Raw genomic sequence first — 10,600 nt, forward strand, 5'->3', positions numbered from 1 at the left:
GAAATCAGGGTTTCGCTTTGTAGATTAAAGCTAGTGCCTTTGTCTTTCAGTCTAGATTTAATTATCTCAGTAGCTTCAATAATTTTTTCAAGTATAAATTTATAATTAGCCGAGATTTGTTGCTGATCCTCCTCCATTCCTGGCATGGTTATAGATGGTCCTTTAGTGAAGGCTATTTATTAAGCAAAAGTCAGTAAGTATTCACCTCCACAGTTCTTAAAAAGCAATTTCATCGCCCAGCTGTTTTCTCAGCTTTTAATCTCTTTTAGATAATACCAAGGACAGATCTGGGATATGAGCAGGCCTCTTTGTCAGGAATATTCACTTGCTGTACCAAATTTTGCCACAAGATGTCCTCAATAGCATTTAAAATCTTTTTCCAATCCCAGGCTCGGTTTTTATCCAATTTAAGTTCTTTTTCATCTTTTTTAGGAGTAGATAGAATAACAAGTCCCCATGAGGGTAGGAACTTTTTGGGTCCCAAAATATCAAAAAGAAGCAAAATCAATTATTTAGTTGTTCTTTTCAAGGCTTTATTTCCCCTAGGTAGTCAGACGCTGCCATTTTAGAGGGTGGGAGGAAAACGTTCCCTTCCCTCTCTCCTCACAGGGGGAAGAAATTTCAAAAGGCTTTTTACAGGAAAAATACTTGGGGTACAAAGAAGGGAAGATCTCACCCAATTCCTCCGTGGTGCTTTCAAAGTGCTTGTTAATAATTTTGGCCTCGGCTGGTAGTGGCATTAGTGATGGGCCATGTTCATGGCCGATTTTTTCCTCGTCAGTTCGAAGAGCTGCCCAGGATCAAATGGGAGGGCTGCTGCCCTTCCGCGATCACTCGGAGATCCTCTTCACGCTCTTTGCCCCTCCAGGGTGACTTCTGACCCTTTTCAGGGTCCCCTGGCGGGAGAAAACTGGATGGCAGAGAGAGTGATCGCCCCGCATGTCCACCAGTGCCGCGATCGCAAACCGGAAGCCTCCCTCATCCCCTATTCTTAACAATGGAAACCACTAATTGTAAACTCCCCCTCCCTCCACATGTACAACTCATCCATATGCTCCTAATCATATTTTCTATATGATTTAGGAATGTGTCAATGTTTAAATTATTCTTATGTGTCTATCATTACTTTCATAGCTTTTCAGACATTGTCAGTCTGATATTTCATTCTATTAAAGGAAGAAAAAAAGAAGCACTTCACAAACACTACTTTGCCTCTAATGTAGTACAGGGCTTTTCAACCTGTGGTACGCGTACCACTGGTAGTACATTGGCACCTGGCAGATGATACAGATATGATGGGTTGAAAAGCACTGTAAAAAGTGCAAAAAAAAAGTGTAAAAGTGGTTGAGGTGAAGTGGCAGCAGTGCCGCACAGGCCTGTTGGAGAGTTAGGTGGAGCTGCAGTGTTGCCTGGGCTCTCAGCAAAGCCCAGGATCAGTGTGCACAGCTCCAGCTGATCAGTGCTTCCAGCGGCCTTGGGGGTGGCAGGCAGCCACATGCAGACTTTGAGTAGAGATTCGCCTGGAGCTGTGTGCGGTGTTGTCTGGACTCTGCTGAGAGCTCAGGATTGGTGCGTGCAGCTCCAGCTGATGGTACTTCCAGCACACCTGGAAAAGGAGGAGGGGGGAGAGAGGAGAGGATATAAAGGATGAGGGGGGAGAGAGGAGAGAACATAAAAGGATGAGGGGGAGAGAGGAGAGGATATAAAAAGAGGAGGGGGAGAGAGGAGAGGGGGAAAAAAGATGATGGGGAAAAAGAGAGAGGAAGAAGGGGCTGTGGAAAGAGAGCCCAGCAGGCGATGAAGAAAAAGAAAGAGGAGAGGGAGAGAGGAAGAAAGGCTGACCAGCCAGCTGACCACCAAGGCAGTGGTGCATATTAATAAATATGGATACATTTGTCATACATTCGTCACTGCAAAGGGAAAGTGATTCAGCAAAGGAACTGCCACTGAAGAAATTAAAACTGGTACTTTCCCCTTTTTTTTAATGGTTTGTAACTTTTTATTAGATTATAGATTAAAATACAAAAATACAAAAGCAAATAGTAGGACACAATGGAGAGTGAAAAGGGAAAGAAAAGTGAGGGGGAGAAGGGAAAAAGAAAAGAAAAGGCATTAACTTCCAACTTCCTCTGTTGCAGTAGAAGGAAGCATTAATATTGAACCTCAACTTTTTACTTTTCCCTAATAGTATAAACTAGCCATTTCTATAACAACAAATCAATCTAATCAGTAAACCCCCAAATCCCTCCCCCTTTTTTAGTCGTCAAGTTTTTGACACCTTGCTAAGCACTGGTGGTACTCGAATATTGTCATGTCCTAAAAGTGGTACAATCTGTGAAAAGGTTGAAAAGCCCTATCCTAGTAGACCAGAACTTAAATAGGATCCAGCAGTGTGCTGCAGTTGCCAAAAAGGCTAATGCAGTCCTGGGCTGCATCAACAGAGGGATAGCATCAACATCACATGAACTGTTAGTACTACTTTATACTGCACTAGAGAAGGCACACTTGGAATACTATGTCCAATTCTGGTCACAGCTATACAGAAAGGATGCTGAGTCCTTAGAAGGAGTAGAGAGAAGAGCAAGAAAGATGATAAAGGGTCTGGAGGCTAAATTGTATGACAAACAGTTAAGAGAACTAGGTATGTTTGGCTAATGAAGAGAAGGTTTAGGGCAGCGGTTCTCAACCTATGGGTCGCGACCCCATTTGGGGTCGATCGACCATTTCACGGGGGTCGCCAAGCAAGGCTGTCCGCCATTTCTTCCCCCTTTTCCGGCGGGTGCCTTACCTCCCTTGAGCTGGGCCAGCTGGTGGTCGGCCTGCTCCATCTCTGCCGCTTGCCAGCTACGCCTCGGCCGGCACAGGGGGCAGAACCACGCATGTGCGGCGCTCCCGGGCAGGGAAAGTCCTCGACTTACGACCGGTTGGGTAGTCCTCGACTTATGACCGGTTTAGTCCTCGACTTACGACCGGTTTAGTCCTCAACTTATGACCGGTTGGGGGTCATGGCATTAAAAAGGTTGAGAACCACTGGTTTAGGGGTACTTCTGATACTTGAGGAGCTGTCACAGAGAAAAGGGGGTTGACGTTCTTCAAAGGACTTGATGGTAGGACAAGAAGCAATGGGTGGAAGCTCGTTAAAGAGAGATGCAACCTGGAAATATGGAGAAATTTCCTAGCAGTGAGAACAAATAATCAGAATCCAGTTATATTTCCTTTCTATCTATCTTCTCTGATTTAAAACCAATTCTTACCCTTTCCTGGATCCTGCCATACTCCTAAGGGGGAGGGGGGAATATGCATGTGGGTTTTATTACTTTCACTTCCTCTATTCACTACAAAGTAATCTTTTGTTTATACACCTTCGGGTCTACTAACCATTACAATGTAACCATTTGCCTCTTATCCTATGTCCCTCTGAACTTCTCCTCCTTACTGACCAGCTAGGAAAAGGGGTGAAAAGATACAGCCCTCCGGAATCTGGTTAATTTCTCCATCATCAAAATAAGTTGTGAGGAGCTGTTGAATGATCGTGCACTACGGAACCAGATTATCTTTCCTGGATTTAACACCTAGAAATCTGCCAGTCTGAATTGCCCGGAAGAACTGCGAGGTGGGGACTGCTTAGGGACACTTTAAAACATCGATTTGTAAGGAAATCCCTCAGATCCTGTCTATCATCCCTGCTATCAATTTCTCTTAATAAAAGTTCTTGTTGGAAGAGACCGTTTCCAAGAGTTCTGCTTTCTTAAGATGTGGATTGAAGTGGTTCCTTACAATAGACAGTAATAGTTAACCTGGAAGGAAGAACCTTGCCAGGGGACTTTGCAAAAATTACAATGTCAGACAATGAGGTAGGGAAGGGAGAAAACTCAAACGGAGAGGGAGCCTTCCCCCCGACAGAAAACCTGCCAGCTGTTGGGATCTGAAATGTTATACTCCTCAGGAGAAGAGGTGGTAAAGACGTGTAACCACAAACCTCGGTGGTCAATGGGCGTTGGAAAGAAAGGCGAGTGGGAAAAGAGATTGAGAAAGGTGACCCTGAGATGGGGTGGTCACCAACCAGAATGGAAGCAGGAGATGGAGAAATCCTGCACATTAGCAAAGATGATGGAAGTTGGACATAACACTTGAACTGAATCCTAGAGAAAGCTATTGACCTGATGAAAAGAACCCTCGGCTCTCTAGGGGAGGAGAATTCTGAACCCTGCGGCCACACCAGCACCTGGAGCTGCAGCTGGAGAGACACTGAGGGGGAATTGGAACCTGTAGTCCCAGGGATGTCCGTTGATCCAGTAGTGACCACTTCAGCAGCCCCCACTCCCCGCCGACCCGCAGATGGCGATTAGGATGGAAGACAATACCACCAATGGCGAAGGCACTGATCCATTCAGAGATTCCCGCCGCTGGACGCAAAATTCAAGAGGGAGCCGACACGCTTGGGGTTTTTCCTAATCCAAGTCCTCAGCTACATGGAAGAATACGGGCGGCACATCCCTAGCGACAAAGCCCGTATCCGTATCGTGCAATCCGCTCTGGATGGACCAGCTGCAGATTGGGTGGTGAACTTGCATGATTCTGATGCCCCAGAGCTCAATGACTTCAACCGTTTCATGTCCTCTCTGAGAAGGCAATTCGAGGACCCCCTGTCTGATCACAAAGCCCACGAAAGAATCAAAATGGTGAGGCAAGGCAGACACCCGGTAGCCGAATATACGCAAGAATTCCGGACCATTGCCAGCAAGCTGAACTGGCTGGAAGACGTCTTCCTTAGCCACTTCAAAGACAGCCTAAATTATGACCTGTATGACGCTTGCCTGCCCTGGGGGGACCCACACCAACTCGATGAATGGTACGTCCTGGCAGAGGAAGCAGAGATCGACCTACTGAAGAGGCACCACCGAGGAAAACCATGGGGCCGCTCGTCGCCTGAGCCGACGCGCGAGCCAGCGAAGCTACCGGCTATGGCCAAGAAGCCAACGGGCTGTTTCAAATGTGGGAGAGAGGGGCATTGGGCCATAGAATGCCAATTGAAAGCTCCTCAGCACAACCCAGACCGATCACCAGCCAGGAAATCCGGGAAGTCCCCAGTCAAGCCAAAAGAACCTGCCATGAGAGCAATAGAGGCTGTAGAGCCCCCAACCTCTGCCCAACATGGGAAGGGAACTCCAGCCTACATCGCAGGGCCGGTGGACACCTCAGATGACAGCTCGGAGGGTGAACCCCTGGTAAGTGGACCCATCGTACCCCTCCTCAAGACAGTGACTATATTAGCTCCCTCCATGCCCGAAGCTGTCAAAGTGAAAGCATTAATAGACTCTGGCTGCACCCGCTGCCTCATTAGCCTGATGCTAGTGGGGAACTTGGGCATTCTGGTGAGGAGGCTAAAACAACCAATCTCATTTGGCCTGTTAGATGGGTCCATAGCAGGGGGGGTGCCAGCTACCCTAGCCACCTTACCAGTCCACCTATTCCTGGGAAACCATGAGGAAGACATAACATTTGTAGTATCCCCAGGCATGGAATGCCCAGTGATCCTAGGGCTGGAATGGTTAAAGAACTGGAATCCCTGGGTAAATTGGAGGATGACAGAAATCAATTTCCCAAAGGGGGATTCTATGGACGTAAACCCCCAAGGAGTCCTACCAGAATTAAGAATAGAAAAAACATCCATGGGAGAAGAAAAGGGGCTACCCAAAATACCAGAGGATTACTGAGACCTTGCTGAAGTTTTCAGTGAGGAAAGGGCGGATGAGCTCCCCCCTCACTGACACATGGATTGTGCCATAGAATTCAAGCCTGGGGCAAAACTCCCAAAACCCAGACTATACTCTGGTATGCCCTAAGGAGAAGGAGGAAATGGAAAGATTCATAAATAAAAAACTAGAAAGGGGGTTCATCGAACCTGCCAAGCCTAAAGTAGCCGCCCCGATCCTCTTTAGAGAGAAGAAGGACGGCACTTTACTCTTGTGCGTGGACTACCGCCTATTGAATACAATCAGTGAAAGCAACCAATACCCCCTACCCCTCATGAAGGACATGTTATCCTACCTCTCAAAAGGAAGAATTTTCACTAAACTAGATCTAAGGGAAACATATTACCACATTAGAATTAAGGAAGGGGATGAATGGAAAACTGCATTTAATTGCCCAATGGGGTGCTACCAATTCAAAGTTTTGCCATTTAGACTACAAGGGGCCCCAGCAGTATTTATGCAATTAATCAATGAGTTACTAAGGGAGCACCTATTTAAGGGGGTCCTGGTTTATTTAGACAACATCCTTATCTTCACTGAATCCAAAGAAGAACACGTCAACCTAGTCAGAGCAGTTTTAAAGAAACTGCGAGCTGCCCACCTACATGCCAAATTATCGAAATGTGAATTCCACCAGGAAAGAATAGACTACCTGGGTTATCGCATATCCTCACAGGGCATTGAAATGGACCCAGAGAAAGTCAGAGCATTACTAGAATGGGCACCACCTCGCACAAGGAAGCAGCTGCAAAGTTTCCTGGGTTTCGCAAACTTTTACTGCCAATTCATTCCCTCATTTGCCCAGATAGCCCTGCCCCTCATGAATTTACTAAAAACGAAGGGAGAATCCTCAGTGAAACCTAGCCAGCCACTAAAATGGACAATGGAATGCCAAGCGACGTTCGAGAGGTTAAAGAGATTTTTTTCTGCCGAACCCATACTGAGGCACCCAGACACGGAGAAACCTTTCGTAATACAGGCGGATGCAAGTGATGTGGCAGTGGGGGCTGTACTATTATAAGAAAATGAGGGCTGCTGGTTGTCGCTGGGTGAAGACCTTGGGGAGGGATTATCCACTCCCCGGGTCTGGAATTCCTTTGCTGGCGAGCCTGTTTGGGCTAAAAGTCACCCTGGAGGGGTGGCTACTGAAGGGTGAATATTTGGGGAATGGTAGCCAGCGGTAGCCAGCTCTCTGAACCCAAAGGAGCCCCTGGAACCAGCAGAAGAAAGGTGGATCACATTTATGCAAGTCGCCATTAACAGCCGATCATCGGGAACAGAAAACAGCTGATTTTGACAGCAAGCAGCCGGTCCAGTGAGACTCTTCTCTGCTCTTTGTTGAAACAGGACTTTAATGAAAAGCTGGAAGCTTGAGGGGGGGAAGGAGGAGGATTTTCTCCCACCCACCCCCTCCCGCATAGGCAGCATTTTAAGCAACTCCATTGCTAAGGAAGAAACTTAATTGGGACTATTTTAAACTTTGCCTCTGGCTGGAGAAATCTAAAAAATTAAAGAGGATTTAGTTGGAAAGCTAACCTAATTATTCTTTCTTTTCTATAACTTTTAAAACTCTGTTTTTATTCTGAACTTTCCTTTTTCAAAAAAAAAACCCTTGGGAAAGAAGAATCAGTGCCTCCCTGGTGGTTACAAGGTAACATTTTTTTCTCGTCCCTTTGTTTCTTGTGTATTCAATAGAAACTTGGCTGAATGCCCAGACAGTTGGCTGAATGCCCAGACATTCTTATCTTTGTTTAGAGGTTACTGTGAGAGACTGTTCAGCTCTCTATCTGATGGCTTGGCTAGCTGTATATTTCCCATAACAAAGGAAAATACAAGGGAAGAAGGAAAATCTTGTCTTTGCTTTTTCTGGAATTAAAGATTGATTGGATTATAATTTGGACTTTATTCATCTTTTCTGACAACTTTTAGTTTTATTTTTACTTTTACTTTTGGGCTGTTTATTTGAAGTCTCTTACCTTTTTTTCTGAGAGCTGTTTTTTTTATCTCCCCTTTTTACAGATTGACTTATTTTTGGCGTGTTTTTGTTTTTGTTTCTCTTTTTTTTCCTTGTCTCAAAAAAACCTTCTACTCTATTTTTTTTGCCTATTTTTGTTCCCTTTGTGGATGTTTTTTGAGAGTTCTTCTTTTTTTATTATGTCTATTCCCCCAAAGGATTTGGGTTTTTTTCTTTTTTCTTTTTTATATCATGCTTGGCCTTGTCTCCTGGTAATAGGAGGGCCCTGGAATATAAGTGGCCATCAGACTATCTGGTGGATTATAATTAGCCATCGGGCTTTTTGGTGGATTACAAATAAATAGAATAATTAGAAGATGAGTTCTTCAAATTTAGCCAAAGGGGTGAGGAAGGGTTCCTCAGCCCCCGCTTCTACTTCGGTGAGTCCAGCTATTCAGAAATCAATTACCACTTTTCTACAACAAGACCCTCAATTAACTGACTCTCAAGCAATCCTTCAAACAATTTCTGCTCAATCTAAAAATATTGCTGATTTGAAAAAAAAATGGAAAAAACTCATGAAGACTTAAAAATCGATCTTCTTAAAATGGATCAAAAAATGGAAAGTTTTCAACAGGTGATGCTAGATACTCAACATAGAATGCAAAAAATAGAAGATAAGGCAGTGGTGGTTGATCAGAAAATTGAAGCATTACAAGAGGAAAATCAGAGATTGGCGCAAGTGAACGCGGGATTAGAGGAAAGCATGGCAGTGATGGAGATGGATAATGCTTCACACTTTCTAAGATTTCAAAATATTGTAGAAGAGAAAGATGAGAACTTGTTGGAGTTGATGAGTGAATTATTAGTGAAATTGCTTGGAATGGAAAAGGATTTAATGAAAAGAGAAATAGATCAGGTTTTTAGAATGAATTTGAGCTATGTGAGAAGAAATAGAGTTCCCAGGGAGGTTCATGTAAGATTTCTTAAAAGATTTATACGGGATGAGATCTTGAGAGGAACAAGAGATCAACCACTGAAATATAAAGATAAAGAACTTGTAGTTCTTAAACAGATTCCAAGAAGGATAAGAGAAGCCCGAAGAGAATACCATTTTTTAATGAGGAAATTTTTTAATAGGGGAGTGAACTTTAGATGGCTGGTCCCAGAGGGATTATTAATCTTCTGGGACTCGAAAAGATATAGATTAGATACTCCATTTCAAGCTGAGGAATTTTTTAACAACCACAGAGCCTTTTTAGAAAAAGGCAATGCCGAATCCAAGAAAACAGAAGAGACGATGGGTGCAGGAGCACCAAAACAATCGGAGGAGGGAGAATCAAAAAAGACGCAAACAGAGGAAGATGTAAGACCGAAAGATCAGAGACAGATCACCTCTCCTAGAAGATTGAGATCTAGATATAACTGAAACTATGGAAGAGATTTTTCAATAAACATAAATGGTCTTAACTCCCCATCAAAAAGGAGTAAAATATTTAATAGACTACAAAAATTGAAAAGGGACATAATCTGTCTTCAGGAGACACATATCAAAAGACAGCATTCGAAAATTTTAGAACAACCAAAAATAGGTAAACTTTATTTTTCTTTAGCACAGCAATTTTATATAAAAGAAAAGATGAATCCAAAACAAGTTTATGTTGATGAAGAAAGGAGAATACTAATGGTGGAAATTACATGGGATCAAAAACAAATTTTGATAGTTGCAATATATGCTCCCAATGAGAAACAAGATCAGTTCTTCCAGCAATTATATGATAAATTAGTGGAGTTAAATTATCAAAATATTTGCATACTTGGTGACTTTAATGTAATAGTTGACGCAATACGGGATTATAAAAGCTATAAACAAGGAAAAAAGGGGGAAATACCCTATCTAAGTCTTTTTTAAAGATGAAAGATGAATTGTGTATACAAGACATATGGAGAGAAATGAATCCAGAGAAAAGACAATATACATTTTATTCAAATAGGCATAAATCCTGATCAAGAATTGACATGATATGGACTTATGATTTAAAGACCATGATATGAGAGGTGGAAATTGAACCTAATATTTGGGCTGATCATAATTCAATTAAAATGACTTTGAAAGGAACTAGGAAAAAATTAAGATGGTCATTGAATAAATCAATATTGAAAGAAAAATAATTTTTACAATTTGCAACGAAAGAAATGGAAATCTTTTTTCAAATAAATAAAAAAGAAGAAACTTCGATTCAAAATCTTTGGGACACTCCGAAAGTGTATTTTAGAGGCTTGGCTATAACTTACCTTGCTAACAAGAATAAAGAAAAGAGACAGACACAACTTAACTTGAAAGGACAATTTAGGAATTTAGAACTTGAGTTACAAAATGATCCACAAAAGAAGAAGCTGAAGACACAAATGGAATTAATAAAACACAAACTAAATTTATTGGAGATGGAGACAAGGGCACAACAGATAAAATATTCAAAATAGAATTTCTTTGAAAATGCCAACAAACCAGGAAGATGGTTTGCATATAGACTAAAAAAAGAAAGAGAAAAAAAATTGATAAGTAATTTGCAAGACTCAAAAGGCGAAATACATTGCCATAATGACGCATTGAAAAAAATTGCTAAAACTTACTATGAGACACTTTATAAGGCGGAGGTGGTTTCCAAGGAGGCAATACAGGAATACCTAAGAACAGGGCTTTTTTTCTCGGAGAAAAGGTGGCGGAACTCAAACCTGGCCACGCCCTCATCAAACCCTAGGACCGCCCCTTTAGAGAACAGGAATGCAAGTAAAATTTGGGAGGGGCTATTTCCGGTGTGGGAGGGGCTATTTCCGGTGCGGCCGGCCCGGAAAAAGGTGCCGGAACGCGGTTCCGCCGCGTTCCGGC

The sequence above is a fragment of the Protobothrops mucrosquamatus genome, unplaced genomic scaffold (assembly GCF_001527695.2).
Source record: "Protobothrops mucrosquamatus isolate PMUCROS unplaced genomic scaffold, P.Mucros_1.0 scaffold271, whole genome shotgun sequence".
In the NCBI taxonomy this organism is placed as follows: Eukaryota; Metazoa; Chordata; class Lepidosauria; order Squamata; family Viperidae; genus Protobothrops; species Protobothrops mucrosquamatus.